This window comes from Lissotriton helveticus, chromosome 2_2 (assembly GCF_964261635.1).
Source record: "Lissotriton helveticus chromosome 2_2, aLisHel1.1, whole genome shotgun sequence".
Lineage (NCBI taxonomy): Eukaryota > Metazoa > Chordata > Amphibia > Caudata > Salamandridae > Lissotriton > Lissotriton helveticus.
This window is the reverse complement of record NC_136060.1, coordinates 383,893,395-383,908,713: the sequence shown is the minus strand read 5'-3', so window position 1 is coordinate 383,908,713 and position 15,319 is coordinate 383,893,395. Positions and strand designations below refer to the sequence as shown.

At 50.4% G+C, this 15,319-nt stretch overlaps 1 protein-coding gene and 1 long non-coding RNA gene across 2 annotated transcripts in view; one reads left to right on the top strand and one right to left on the bottom strand.

Annotated features, from left to right (window-relative positions):
* Window positions 1-15,319, bottom strand: part of POLN (DNA polymerase nu) — a 2,689,548-nt gene that overhangs the window by 226,241 nt on the left and 2,447,988 nt on the right. The window lies entirely within an intron of this gene.
* Window positions 14,514-15,319, top strand: part of LOC144821486 (uncharacterized) — a 179,746-nt gene continuing 178,940 nt past the window's right edge. Inside the window, exon 1 of the long non-coding RNA XR_013608367.1 lies at window positions 14,514-14,656. This is a non-coding gene — a long non-coding RNA (uncharacterized LOC144821486). The remainder of the gene's footprint in view (window positions 14,657-15,319) is intronic.

The window sequence follows — 15,319 nt, the reverse complement described above, 5'->3', positions numbered from 1 at the left end:
TGATCCATCATGCACCGACGGCTGAGTTCGTCCGCCCTGGCGTTCAGAGAACCTGCCAGGTGTTGAACCACCAGGGTCACGCCCTGATGTTCCAGCCACTGCCAGAGGCACAGAGCCTCCTGGCACAGGGTCCACGACCCCACCCCGCCCTGTTTGTTGCAGTACCACATGGCGGTGGTGTTGTCCGTGAACACCTGCACTACACTCCCCCGGACAGAGGGGAGGAATGCTATCAGTGCTAGACGGATCGCCCGCAGCTCCAAAAAGTTGATATGGAGCTGGGACTCCGCCGTAGACCGGAGGCCCCTGATCTCCGCCTCTCCCATGTGGCCTCCCCAGCCCTGGAGGGACACGTCCGTCACAACCTCGTGCTCCGGGTGGGGTAGGGAGAGGGATCTGCCACTGACGCAATTGCGGTCCGTGAACCACCACTGCAACTGACTCGCAGTGCCCTCCGAGATCAAGACATGATCGGACAGGTTGCCCTGATGCTGGGCCCACTGAAACTTCAGGTCCCACTGCAGATCCCGCATCCGCCACTGGGCGTGATGCACTAGAAGGATGCAGGAGGCCATCAGCCCCAGAAGCCGCAGCGTCAACCTGACCGAGACTCGGGATAAAGGCTGAAAGATCGGAATCAGAGCCTGAATATCCCGAACCCGCTGTTCGGGAGGATAAACCCGAAACTGCGCCGAGTCTAGAACCGCTCCGATGAAGAGGAGCTTCTGAGAGGGACACAGGGCAACTTCGGCACATTGATGGAGAACCCCAGCAAGTGCAGGAGGTCGGCCGTAGTCTGGAGGTGGTTGACGACTGTCTGGGGCGAGCCCGCCTCCTGCAACCAGTCATCGAGGTAGGGGAAGACTGGCACCCCTAACTTGCGCAGATGAGCTGCGACCACCGTCATCACCTTCGTGAACACCCGTGGGGCACTTGTAAGGCCAAAGGGGAGCACGGTAAACTGAAAGTGCTCGTGGCCTACCGTGAACCGCTGGTAACGCCGGTGGGCCGGCAGGACGGGGATGTGAAAGTAAGCGTCCTGCAAGTCCAACGCTACCATCCAGTCTCCGGGGTCCAGGGCAGCTAAGACCTGAGCCAACGTCAGCATCTTGAACTTCTCCTTCCGGAGGAAGCCGTTGACGTTCCGTAGGTCCAAGATAGGGCGTAGGTCCCCTTTGCCCTTCTTGGGTACCAGAAAGTAGTGGGAGTAACAACCACACCCTACTTCTGGCACAGGAACGTGCTCGATGGCCCCCTTGGCCCAGAGGGCCGATACTTCCTCTTCCAGAAGTTGCAAGTGATCCCCCGACACGTGGTGGTACTGCGGTGGCATGGCTGGAGGGGCCGCCTCGAAGGGGAGGGAGTAGCCCCTTCGGATGATTTGCAGCACCCACCTGTCCGACGTGACAGTGCGCCAGTGGAAAAGGTGATGGCGAACCCTGCCACCCACCGGCGTCACATGATCCTGAAAACACGGACTAGGTAGGTTTTGAGGCAGGTGCTGCGGAGTGAGGTGTGGACTTGCCTCGCCGTTGTCCCCGACCGCCGTTACGGCGGTTTCCACGGCCACGGCCGCCACCGCCCTGTTGAACAGTCTGTGGTGCGTGGCTGGCAGGTCGCGTGGGGGCGCCCCTTCCGTGGCCACGAAAGGAGCGAAAGGCACCCGATTGCTGGCGTGGAGCCGAGAGGCCCAAGGACTTGGCCGTAGCCCTGGAGTCCTTAAAACACTCAAGCGCATGGTCTGCCTTGTCCCCAAAGAGGCGACGGCCATCGAACTGCATGTCCAGAAGAGTGGACTGGACATCGGCCGAAAAGTTGGCGGTCCTCAACCAGGCGTGGCGTCAAACCGCTACCGTCGTTGCCATCGCCCTGCCCAGTGAGTCCGTGGTATCCAGCCCACACCGGATGGAATATCGCGCTGCATCTCGACCCTCCGCAAGGGCTTGGGCGAGTTTAGCCCGGACCTCCTCCGGGCATTGTGGCAGCACGTCCGCGACCGTGTCCCACAGGGTGTGGGTGTAGCGGACCAAGAGGCATGCGGTATTGACAGACCGCAGTCCCAAACTCAGGGACGAGAACACCTTCTTCCCGAACTGCTCGTACCTCTTGGATTCCCGATCGGGCTGGGCCGGCGGGAATGCGGTCTGGGAAGTAGAGGCCTGGATGACCAGGCTCTCGGGGGTGGGATGGGTGGACAAAAAGCAAGGGTCGCCCAGAGCCGGGCGGTAGCGTCTGGCCACGTTCCGATCCACAGGTGGACCTGTGGCGGGCTTGGACCAAGTGCCCACAAGAACGTCACACAAGGCCTCATTAAACGGCAGCAGAGGCTCACTGGAGCTTGCCTGCCGTTTAAGGACCTCAGTGAGGAGGTTAGTCCTCACGGCCGCGACGGGGAGCTCAAGGTTCAAGGCCTTGGCTGCCCTCGTCAACACTACTCTGTAAGCAGCCCCCTCCTCCGTAGCCACGGTGGGAGGGGAGACAAATCCAGTGTCTGGCGAAGTGTCAACACCACTGGCCTCCCCAAGCTCATATGTCCAGTCTTCCTGAGACTGGCACTCCTCTGCCAGAGGGTCCGCAGACCCCTCCCCATCACCCTCGTCACCCATCTCCTGTAGAACAGGGTCAACAGACGGGTCCTCCTCATGGAAATAAAAATCTCCAAAGGCCTTCGTACCGAAGAGAACATTGGGACGGCGTCCACAAGGGGCGCTGGGGGCGACACCGGCGGGGCCGGCGCCGGTGAGGTCGACCGGTGACGACCCGGATCCGGAAGCGGATCCGGTGAGGTCCTGCGGCGCAGGGACCGAAGTCCACCGTCCACAGGGCGCAGGCCCCGCCCCCGCAGCTCAGGTGTCCCGGGATCCCAGGCCCGCCGCTGGGCCACAGCCTCACTCTACCTCCCGGCTTCTGGGGCCTGCTCCGCGAGTCCTGACGAGCCGTGTATCTGGCCGTCCCGTCGTCCCTCCTCGCCGCCGTTCAGGCCGCTGCTCTCCGGACCTGGTTCTGCCGCTAATCCGCTCAGGTCTGCGGCGCAAGTGTCCCTCACAGCTCCGTGTTCTCCGGATAAATCCCGGCCGGGCACGGAGCACTAGTGAAAGCCGTCCGTCATCGTGGCTGTTCGGACACGCCCTTACATTTGTGCATGCAACTTACCACTAAGCAGAAACAGGTGGTAATCAGGAACAACCTATAAAACCAGACCCAGAATGCATCACAAACCTTTCCACAAAGGCTGACCTGTACGTGTTAGCGAGGAGGAGGCGGATAATGGCGGCATTGCAGAGGAGAAGACAGGAGAGGATATTCAGAGTCAGGCTGACATTGTTGGATAAGACAGAGGTGGAGATTTATGAGCAGTACAGGATAAGTAGCAGGGTCATACTAGACCACATTGACACCTTGAAACCACAACTTGAGAGCAGAACCTTGTGCAGCAATGCAATTCCCACCCATGTACATGTCTTGTGCTCCCCCACCTCTTGGCCACTGGTAGTTACCAGGTTGTTATTGCAGTGGCTGGTGGTGTGTCTCAGAGTGCGCTTTCACATTTTTTCCATAATTTCCTAGCCGCCATGCTATAACGCACAAGTTACTACTTGTGTAACGATATATCTGTAAGAGACATTAGTTAGTGATAGATTCCTTACCTTAGAATATCCCCAGGCGTCAGACTGGATCTGGAAAAAATTTGCGTAGCAATACCCCTACGCGCCGGCAGGCGTCGTCCGCGGCTCCGCGTCTGTCGTCGGCATCATTAGCATCGGAATGACGTCGTCGGAGTACTTAGACGCCGCCCATGTGCGCTGACGGCAGTTCTGATACACAGCTTTTCCACGCCAGATACGCAGAGCCATGATAGAACCAACACTGGTGCCATGAAACTGGGGCGCTGAAAGGGGATGACCTTAACCCTAGATATCAGTTCGCAGAACGGGGAGGATGGGTGGGTCGGTAAGGAATCTATCACTAACTAATGTCTCTTACAGATATATCGTTACAGAAGTAGTAACTTGTGCATCTGAAAGAGACACGTTAGTGATAGATTCCTTACCTTAGAATAGATACCCCAGCAAAACCAACCCCGGTGGTGGGTCTGCGAACCAATAATCACACCAGAAAGTCCTGGAGGACGGAACGGCCAAAGAAGCCATCCCTCCGGACTTGGCTGTCCAGGCAGTAATGTTGTGCAAACGTGTGCAGCGAGGCCAACGTAGCTGCCTGGCAAATGTCCTGCAAGGGCACACCCCGGCCACGGGGCAGTGGTAGTCGCCGTGGCCCGAGTGGAATGAGCCCTCAATCCAACAGGGGGCTCCTGCTTAGCCAAGGAGCCTGGATACACAAGATGATCCACCGGGAGATGGTCCGCTTGTGCACCACCTTTCCCTTCTTAGCGCCCACGTAACCAACAAAGAGTTGGTGATCCACCCGGAACTGTCGTGTGCGATCTAGATAGTAAGAGAGCGCATGTTTTGGGTCGAGACAGTGGAGCCTCTCTTCCTCTTTCGAGGCATGCGGAGGCGGAAAGAAGGTGGGCAAGGTAATGGACTGCCCGATGTGGAAGGCCATGACAACCTTGGGCAGGAAAGAGGGTCTTGTCCGCAACACAACCTTGTCCGGATGGACAGAGAGGAAAGGAGGTGTGGAAGAAAGAGCCTGGAGCTCACTCACTCTCCTGGCAGAGGTGATGGCAACCAGGAAAGCAGTCTTCAAAGTAAGAAGACGGAGAGGACAGTTATGGAGCGGCTCAAAAGGAGCACACATTAGGTAAGTAAGAACAAGGTTCAAGTCCCACTGGGGCATCACAAAAGGAGCAGGAGGGAACATGTGTGTGATGCCCTTCAAAAACCTATTTACAATAGGGGACTTGAACAAGGAAGGCTGATCAGGTAGCCTCAAGAAGGCGGAAATGGCAGAAAGGTAGCCCTTGATAGTGCCCAGAGCAGAGACCTGCTGGGCAAGAGAAAGAAGGAAGAGGAGAACCTCAGAAAGAGGGGCAGAGAGTGGATGCCCAGCCTTTGCTGTGCACCATGCCACAAATCTGTTCCACCTGCAGGCGTATACCGACTTAGTGGAGGGACGCCTGGCTGCCAGAATGACATTACAGACTTCGGGAGGCAAGTCAAATGGCCTCAACTGTCGCCGCTCAATCTCCAAGCTTGTAGGTGGAGACTGGAAAGGTTTGGGTGGAGAACCGTCCCCTGCTGCTGCGACAGAAGGTCCTCCAGAAGAGGCAGACGAATCGGGGGATCGACTGCCATGCTGAGTAGCTCGGGATACCAGTATCTTCGTGCCCATTCCGGAGACACAAGGATAACCTGGGCCCGGTCGCGCCTGATCTTTTTCAGCACTCTGGGCAGAAGTGGTATAGGCGGAAAGGCGTACAATAGACCGCAACTCCACTCGCGACGAAAAGCGTCTCCGAGCGAGTGCCACCTTGGAAATTCCAACGCGCAGAACTGATGACATTGCGCGTTCTCTTCTGTGGCGAACAGATCTAACCAAGGCTCTCCGTATTGCTGAAAGAGGCCTAGCGCCACGTCCGAGTTCAGACGCCATTCGTGATCCATCATGCACCGACGGCTGAGTTCGTCCGCCCTGGCGTTCAGAGAACCTGCCAGGTGTTGAACCACCAGGGTCACGCCCTGATGTTCCAGCCACTGCCAGAGGCACAGAGCCTCCTGGCACAGGGTCCACGACCCCACCCCGCCCTGTTTGTTGCAGTACCACATGGCGGTGGTGTTGTCCGTGAACACCTGCACTACACTCCCCCAGACAGAGGGGAGGAATGCTATCAGTGCTAGACGGATCGCCCGCAGCTCCAAAAAGTTGATATGGAGCTGGGACTCCGCCGTAGACCGGAGGCCCCTGATCTCCGCCTCTCCCATGTGGCCTCCCCAGCCCTGGAGGGACACGTCCGTCACAACCACGTGCTCCGGGTGGGGTAGGGAGAGGGATCTGCCACTGACGCAATTGCGGTCCGTGAACCACCACTGCAACTGACTCGCAGTGCCCTCCGAGATCAAGACATGATCGGACAGGTTGACCTGATGCTGGGCCCACTGAAACTTCAGGTCCCACTGCAGATCCCGCATCCGACACTGGGCGTGATGCACTAGAAGGATGCAGGAGGCCATCAGCCCCAGAAGCCGCAGCGTCAACCTGACCGAGACTCGGGATAAAGGCTGAAAGATCGGAATCAGAGCCTGAATATCCCGAACCCGCTGTTCGGGAGGATAAACCCGAAACTGCGCCGAGTCTAGAACCGCTCCGATGAAGAGGAGCTTCTGAGAGGGACACAGGGCAACTTCGGCACATTGATGGAGAACCCCAGCAAGTGCAGGAGGTCGGCCGTAGTCTGGAGGTGGTTGACGACTGTCTGGGGCGAGCCCGCCTCCTGCAACCAGTCATCGAGGTAGGGGAAGACTGGCACCCCTAACCTGCGCAGATGAGCTGCGACCACCGTCATCACCTTCGTGAACACCCGTGGGGCACTTGTAAGGCCAAAGGGGAGCACGGTAAACTGAAAGTGCTCGTGGCCTACCGTGAACCGCAGGTAACGCCGGTGGGCCGGCAGGACGGGGATGTGAAAGTAAGCGTCCTGCAAGTCCAACGCTACCATCCAGTCTCCGGGGTCCAGGGCAGCTAAGACCTGAGCCAACGTCAGCATCTTGAACTTCTCCTTCCGGAGGAAGCCATTGACGTTCCGTAGGTCCAAGATAGGGCGTAGGTCCCCTTTGCCCTTCTTGGGTACCAGAAAGTAGTGGGAGTAACAACCACACCCTACTTCTGGCACAGGAACGTGCTCGATGGCCCCCTTGGCCCAGAGGGCCGATACTTCCTCTTCCAGAAGTTGCAAGTGATCCCCCGACACGTGGTGGTACTGCGGTGGCATGGCTGGAGGGGCCGCCTCGAAGGGGAGGGAGTAGCCCCTTCGGATGATTTGCAGCACCCACCTGTCCGACGTGACAGTGCGCCAGTGGAAGAGGTGATGGCGAACCCTGCCACCCACCGGCGTCACATGATCCTGAAAACACGGACTAGGTAGGTTTTGAGGCAGGTGCTGCGGAGTGAGGTGTGGACTTGCCTCGCCGTTGTCCCCGACCGCCGTTACGGCGGTTTCCACGGCCGCCACCGCCCTGTTGAACAGTCTGTGGTGCGTGGCTGGCAGGTCGCGTGGGGGCGCCCCTTCCGTGGCCACGAAAGGAGCGAAAGGCACCCGATTGCTGGCGTGGGGCCGAGAGGCCCAAGGACTTGGCCGTAGCCCTGGAGTCCTTAAAACACTCAAGCGCATGGTCTGCCTTGTCCCCAAAGAGGCGACGGCCATCGAACTGCATGTCCAGAAGAGTGGACTGGACATCGGCCGAAAAGTTGGCGGTCCTCAACCAGGCGTGGCGTCAAACCGCTACCGTCGTTGCCATCGCCCTGCCCAGTGAGTCCGTGGTATCCAGCCCACACCGGATGGAATATCGCGCTGCATCTCGACCCTCCGCAAGGGCTTGGGCGAGTTTAGCCCGGACCTCCTCCGGGCATTGTGGCCGCACGTCCGCGACCGTGTCCCACAGGGTGTGGGTGTAGCGGACCAAGAGGCATGCGGTATTGACAGACCGCAGTCCCAAACTCAGGGACGAGAACACCTTCTTCCCGAACTGCTCGTACCTCTTGGATTCCCGATCGGGCGGGGCCGTCGGGAATGCGGTCTGGGAAGTAGAGGCCTGGATGACCAGGCTCTCGGGGGTGGGATGGGTGGACAAAAAGCAAGGGTCGCCCAGAGCCGGGCGGTAGCGTCTGGCCACGTTCCGATCCACAGGCGGACCTGTGGCGGGCTTGGACCAAGTGCCCACAAGAACGTCACACAAGGCCTCATTAAACGGCAGCAGAGGCTCACTGGAGCTTGCCTGCCGTTTAAGGACCTCAGTGACGCGGGGCCGGCGCCGGCGAGGTCGACCGGTGACGACCCGGATCCGGAAGCGGATCCGGTGAGGTCCTGCGGCGCAGGGACCGAAGTCGCCGGCGGCGTCGGGGCCGAAGCACCCGACGGCGGACCCGCTAGGGCCTCCAGCCGGGGCCGCTGGGCCCGAAGGCGCCACGGGACCCGGCTGAGAAAGGAGGGACCGCATGGCCATGAGGTACCGCTCGACCTCCTCCAGCGTCGCGCAATGCCCAGGGACCCGAAGGTGTGGGGCAGGCGGCGACGCCTGCGACTCAGTCGGAGCCGCGTGGGTGGTGTCACCTGAACCCCCGGCCGCATCGCGCGAGCGTCGGGGTGGGTCGGAGGAACGATGACGCCTCTCCGACCTCTCATGCCTCTTACCTGAGGACTTGGATCCCGATGACCGATGTCCACTCCCGGAGCTGCGAGGACTCCAACCCCGCGACCGGTCCCTCGACCTCCCGTGGGACCGGGACCTTGAGCGGCGCGGGCCGACTGCCGGAGCTTGAGCCGCTTGCGGGACCGCTCCCGCCTAGCCTTCGACGTCAGGGCCGGCAGTCGGAGCAGGTACGGTCGTCGTGGTCGAGGCCTAAACACTTCAGGCACCGGCGATGGGGGTCAGTAACCGACATCAGTCGGTCGCACTTGGAACAGGGTTTGAACCCGGGCATCCCTACCGGCACCGTTGGAGTCGAGGACTGGAGAGGAGAAATGATCAAAAAGATCAAAAAGTTTAGTCAAAAAAGACTAAGGGGTAGAGCTTCTCCGGATCTGCGCTAGCTGGCGCGGAAAAAAGAAGAACTGACGTCAGCGCGCATGGGCGGCGTCTAAATACTCCGACGACGTCGTTCCGGCGCTGACGACGGATGCTGAGCCGCGGACGACGTCTGCCAGTGCGCAGGGGTATTGCTACGCAAACATTTTCCGTATCCAGTCGGACGCCTGGGGATATTCTAAGGTAAGGAATCTATCACTAACGTGTCTCTTTCAGATACATCCATCAACACATATACACGCCCAGAGATAATGAGGAATTAGACCAATAAAAACTTGATTTTTACAGAAGAGCAAAGTTCCCACAGGTCATAGGGTTCATAGATGAGATGAATGCATGAGATGATTTTATAAAGCACGCATTACCCGAGGGTGTCTTAGCGCTGAGCAGATTCAGTCCGGAAACCCATCTGCCCATATGTCCATATGGGACCCGGTATACAGACAAAATATCGATGTTTTAATATCGATATACTATAATGTTGAGTATTAAATATCGAAGGGACATAATATAGAAGCTAAGTAATATCGAATTTTTTATTATCGAAGGGACAGAATTTCGGAGGTAAGTAATATCTAGTTTGTTAATATCGATGTAAGTAATATCGATGTTACTAATATCGATATTAGTAATATCGATGTTACTAATATCGAATTTTATATTATTTTTATGTATATTAATATGTATTTAATATGTATTATTTATTTTAATGTAATTTAAGTAAATTTTTTATTTTAGTACCGTAGCGGGTTGTGGGTTTATAGGGGAATAGAGTTGGAAGTAATTTTTTAGAAATTATAAAAGCATTTAAATTAATTGGTAATTTATTTTAATTAATTGATTGATTGATAATTATGTTTGTAGCGGGTTATGGGTTTATAGAGGAATAGGGGTGAAGTCATTTAAAAATACTAAATTAATTATTAATTTTTAGGAATTATAAAATCTTTTAAATTAATTGGTAATTAATTTGTATTAATTGGTAATTTATTTTAATTAATTGATTAATTGATAATTATGTTTGTAGCAGGTTATGGGTTCATAGGGGAATAGGGTGGGAAGTAATTTAATTATACTAAATTAATTATTAATTTTTTAGGAATTATAAAATCTTTTAACTTAATTGGTAATTAATTTTTATTAATTGGTAATTTATTTTAATTAATTGATTCATTGATAATTATGTTTGTAGCGGGTTATGGGTTTATAGAGGAATAGGGTGGGAAGTAATTTAAATGTAATTAATTAATAATTTATTTACATTCATTGTTATTGCTAATTATATTATTGTTAATCAATTATTAATTGTGAATTAATTTTCAATATTTGATACATAATTTTAATTAATTGATTAATTGATAATTATGTTAAGTGTATTATTTTATTATTGGTGTTTGTTGTGTGTTCATAGGAGAATAGTGTGTTAAGCATTTGATATGTAATGAAGTAGTTATTAAATATATAGTTGGGTATTCATAATACATTTTTGGGATATTCATTATTAATTGGTAATTATTTTTAAAATAATTATTTATTGTTTTTTGTGAATAGTTTAGATTAATTCAAGAAATATTTTTTTAATAATTTAAAATATTAATTATTTTTTATAAGTATGTTATTTTTAACTTCTACGCTATCCAACACTTCCCCTACTGTTGCACTCTCTGGAGTGGGAATAGTAATTTTTACCCGTACGCTATCCAACACTTTCCCTACTGTTGCACTCACTGGAGTGGGAATAGTAATTTTTACCCCTACACTATCCAGCACATTCCCTACTGTTGCACTCACTGGAGTGGGAATGGTAATTTTTACCCCACCTCTATCCAACACTTTCCCTACTGTTGCACTCTCTGGAGTGGGAATAGTAATTTTTACCCCTACGCTATCCAACACTTTCCCTACTGTTGCACTCTCTGGAGTGGGAATAGTAATGTTTACCCTTACGCTATCCAACACTTTCCCTACTGTTGCACTCTTTGGAGTGGGAATAGTCATTTTTACCCCTACGCTATCCAACACTTTCCCAACTGTTGCACTCTTTGGAGTGGGAATAGTAATTTTTACCCCTACGCTATCCAACATTTTCCTTACTGTTGTTTTTTTGGAGTTGGAATAGTATTTTATTCCCTCTGTTATTTAATATTTTTTGTATTGTTTTAGTTAATGCATTATATAATTACATGATGTTATATTATTAAACATTAATACGTAATATACATAATCAGGGGAAGAACTCCATGTACCTTAGTTGAAGCATCCCGGGTGTGTCGGTTGGAGGGTATATCTGGTATGTATCTTAAATCAAAATGGAATTCCTATAATGCAACAACCAAATTTGTAATTCTGTTAGAGACAGAATCTATCCCTTTCTTGGAAAATATTTCACAAAAGGGTTTGTGGTCTGTCTGAATAATGAATTTGTTACCCCACAAAAACTTCTTAAATTTCCTAATGAGCCAAAATACAGCCAAAGCCTCACGCTCAATTACGGAGTAGCGAGACTCAGGTTCTTTTAAGGCAAGAGACGCAAACATGATAGTTAACATGCCTTTATCACTTTGCTGTTGAAGAACAGCCCCTAACCCTTTGAGGCTGGCATCTGTAGTAATAATTGACATTTGTTTGGGTCATAACTCTTGAGACACCGAGCACTATTAAGTTTGTCTTTCAAAACTTGAAATTCTTGCTCACAATCATCACTCCATATAAAATCAACACCCTTCTTGAGAAGAGCTCTCATGTTGGCACTCAGTTCCGCAAAAATCTCAATGAATTTGTTGTAATATTCTATCATAACAAAGAATTTCATTTTCTCTTCTCTAGAAACAGGAGCACACATACGAGTAATTTTGTCTACTAACTCAGATTTAGGCAAAACACCAGCAGGAGAAATGGTGTGGCCTAAGTTATTGATACTAGAGATGGCAAACTGGCACTTCTCAGCTTTGATTGTCAAATTTGCCATGTCCAATTTTCCAAGCACCACGTCCAGATGATGCCCAAGTTCTTCCTCATTCTTAGTAAACACCAATATATCATCCTGATATACACATACCTCTTTGCAACCCTTAAGGACTTTTTTCAATTACTCGTTGGAAAACAGATGCCGCTGACACAAGGCCGAACGGCATCCATACAAATCTGAAGGTCCCAAAAGGTGTCACAAAGGCGTTGAGATCTCTAGATGACTGTTTTATTTGAATCTGGTGATAAGTCGATGTGAGATCGATAGTGCTGAATACTTTAGCACCATCCAACAAAACCAATAATTCAGAAATATTAGGGAGTGGATAAGGATCCACTATCACATTTTTGTTGAGTTGCCTCAAGTCAATGCGTAGGCGAAGACTTCCATTAGACTTGCAAGCAGCGACGACTGGAGCCAGCCGCTCTGTACCCTCTACTTCTTCAATTATACCTCCTTCCATGAGTTTCCTTAATTCACTCTGCATCTCATCTCTAATTGCCAAAGGTACATTCCTAACTTTGGAGCATGAAGGTTTGGCACCAACACGTAGACGTATCTCATGCTCAAAATTTTTAAGGCATCCTAGACTTTCCCTGAAAACATTGGGAAATTTCTCTTTTATGTGATCAACAGTGATACTGTTAGAATGAGAGCAAGATTGAACCACATTTGTTTTTCCTTTAAGTAAAATAGAAGTGTTACTATTATGAACTGTGTTAGGTATATCTTTCAATAAGATTGGAGTACTGCTACTAGGATCAAGCATAACACCCAAATCCCCCTGGTGAAACCAGCTTATTATGCTGTCTCCCTTTTCGGATACATACATCTTTCTTGATGCATAACGTTGCTCATATTCAATAAGCCCTAAAAAATAACCCCGCAAAGGTATAGGCTCACCACCATAAGCTAGAGGTTTTATATCTGGCTTCTTCAGGAAAACTTTGTGTACCAGTTTTTTTTGAAAGAAGGACTTAGAAATTATTGTAATTTTTGCACTAGAGTCAAACAAAACTTTGGTAGATCCACCCTCAACAAGGATAGCATCTACGGGACACGTTTTGGAATTAACTTCTGTACTTTCAACTTGGACTACAATTTGTCCACAAATAAAATCTTCCTCCCCGACATCCTCCGTGTCAAAACATTTATCTTTAGGGGAGGAAATCAATATTCTTGTTTACACACAATCGCAAGATGTCCTTTCTTTTTGCACTTTGAACATATATTTTTTAGAGCAGGACAATTTTTGTTGTTTGCCAAGTGTCCAAGTTTATCGCACCTGTAACACCTTCTTATTTCTCATTTCACTTTCTTCAAGATTTCCTACAGACTTCTTGGTGTCAGTCTTAATTACTTGTATTACAGTTTGTGTCACGCCAGTCACTCACCTGCACTCCAGTTTGTTCCTTCTTTGATGCTGACTGTTCCCAAATCCCTCCGGAAATTACAAGAATGGCAAGGAAAATACACACTTGCCGCTCAAATAACTTCCTGGGGGAAGAGGCTTGGGGAGAGAGAGAGAAGAGAAACAAAACACTGGACTTCGTCCTTTTCTTTCTACTGGTTTTCTGGAATGTCTCTCAGGAATTCACTCTGATGGAAGGGATGGAGAAGGAATCTGGTTTCAAGGAGGATCTTCTGGAATATTGTTGTCAAGTTACTCTATTAGTGAGGAAACAATGAACCTAACTTAACTTCCACTATTATCATACATAAGATACATTAATGTTCAACATACGTGTACTTTTGAATGCCTACCGATAGTTATATATGCAAACATTATAGTGATATGAGGCGCCTGTAGTCACTCTATTTCCAAATGTATTTCTCCAGACAAAATAATCTAAGGCACAACATTAAGGGGTCCATTAGTATGTCGGGCGGATTGCCTCCGCCAGGGTGGCGGTGGCCACCGCCACCCTGGCGGAGGCAATCCGCCCGACAAGCACTCTCGTTTTCCCCTCTGCCAGATTAGGATGGCGGAGGGGACAGCATTACCATGGCACAAAGTAGGGGCCTTTCCGCGGCGACAATGCCGCCACGGAAAGGCAGGCGGAGATAGCTGCGGGGGCCCCCTGCAGGGCCCCCAGGTTGCCATCACTGTCGGGGGGCACATGGGGGGTACCTATGGTACCCCCCCACATGTACATATGCAAAGCGGCAGGCACCGTGCGCTGCCTGCCGCTTTGCATCTTGAAATGCGTCAGCATATGTTTTGCATTGTGGCGGGCGGTGCAGAGAGCACCGCCCGCCACAATGCAAAACATATAGGATGTGCCCGCCACTGTGGCGGGCACATCCTAACACCCACAATGGGACCCCCGCTATTATGGCGGGCGGTCCCGATCTCCGTTAGGGTGGCGGGCGGGCAAAGTTTGCCCGCCATCCTAATGGACCCCTAAGATTCAAGAATCAGTATCATGTAACATAACAGAATTAGAGTGCATCAATTATTTTCATTTTTAAGCATCACCAAAATACCTGATTGTGTCTTGTATTGTTTCCAAAATGGTTCACAAACTAAAATAAAAATAAACAGTACCATGCTATGAACACTTCTTTCGTGTTATTTCCAGAATTAACTGAAAGAACTGACTTTACAAAACAATGAATTCAAAACACGTCTGATCTTTTATAAGTACTATCCTTGCTTTTAAATACAATTTAAATGTTCAGGCAAAGTTAAAGGTTTTCACAGTCTCAGCGCGATGATTAATGCGTTGATGTGCACTTTAAATGTCCTGGTAATGTTTCAAAAGCATTTAAAGTCTTACCGCGATGATTTAAAGCCTTATTTTCACTTTACCGTCCAAGCAACCGATCTTCAAGCTTATCTTTTTCTCCAAGGGGCCGGAAGAAACACCAAAGGACAGGAATGCAAGAGGCACCAAGCCTGAACCTCAGCTGAAGACGGGGAATGAAGAATGCCACCCTGGAGCAACTTAGAATCGTCAACATTGGAGCAGGCTGGAATCAGGTGAGTACTGGAATCCAAAAAGGGAAGTGTGTGTGTAGGAGCGAGTCCAGTTTAAATACTTGAGCGCTCCACTTCTCTTCCAGAAATCATGTGTGCACCGTGGAGCAGTTTGCACGTGTACACATTTTAACGGTTGGCATTTGCTTTCTCTTTTCTGACTCAGAGCACCTGCTGAAAACTCGTGGAAAGGAAAGCACGTGTTTTAGTGCATTTTGACAACCTGTTGTGTTACTTCAAGGAATGAGTAATGCTACATGTCTCCTGACAAGTTTTATGTTAAACCATAGTCGGGATGCAAGGCATGGAAGGTTCTAACCAATCTGGGGGCATGCACATGAACCCCGGGTTCCCAGGATCTTTCTGTGCCGTCATAACCTTTCCAGTCAACTAAATAATGTAGTCGACTGCGTATTCTTTTGGCATCTATTATATGTTGTACCTCCTATTCCAGATGATCTCCTACTACTATTGGTGGGGGTGCATCATCCTTTCTTGTGGAAGGATCGTAAGGTTTAAGAAGGGACACATGAAGAATGGCATGTTCTTCAGGTAAGTCTAACTTCATTGAGACCAGATTCAGAATTTTGATAATAGGAAAAGGACCAATGTATCTCGGTTTTCATTTTTTAGGACCTTCAAATTGAATATTCCTGGCTGGTGGAT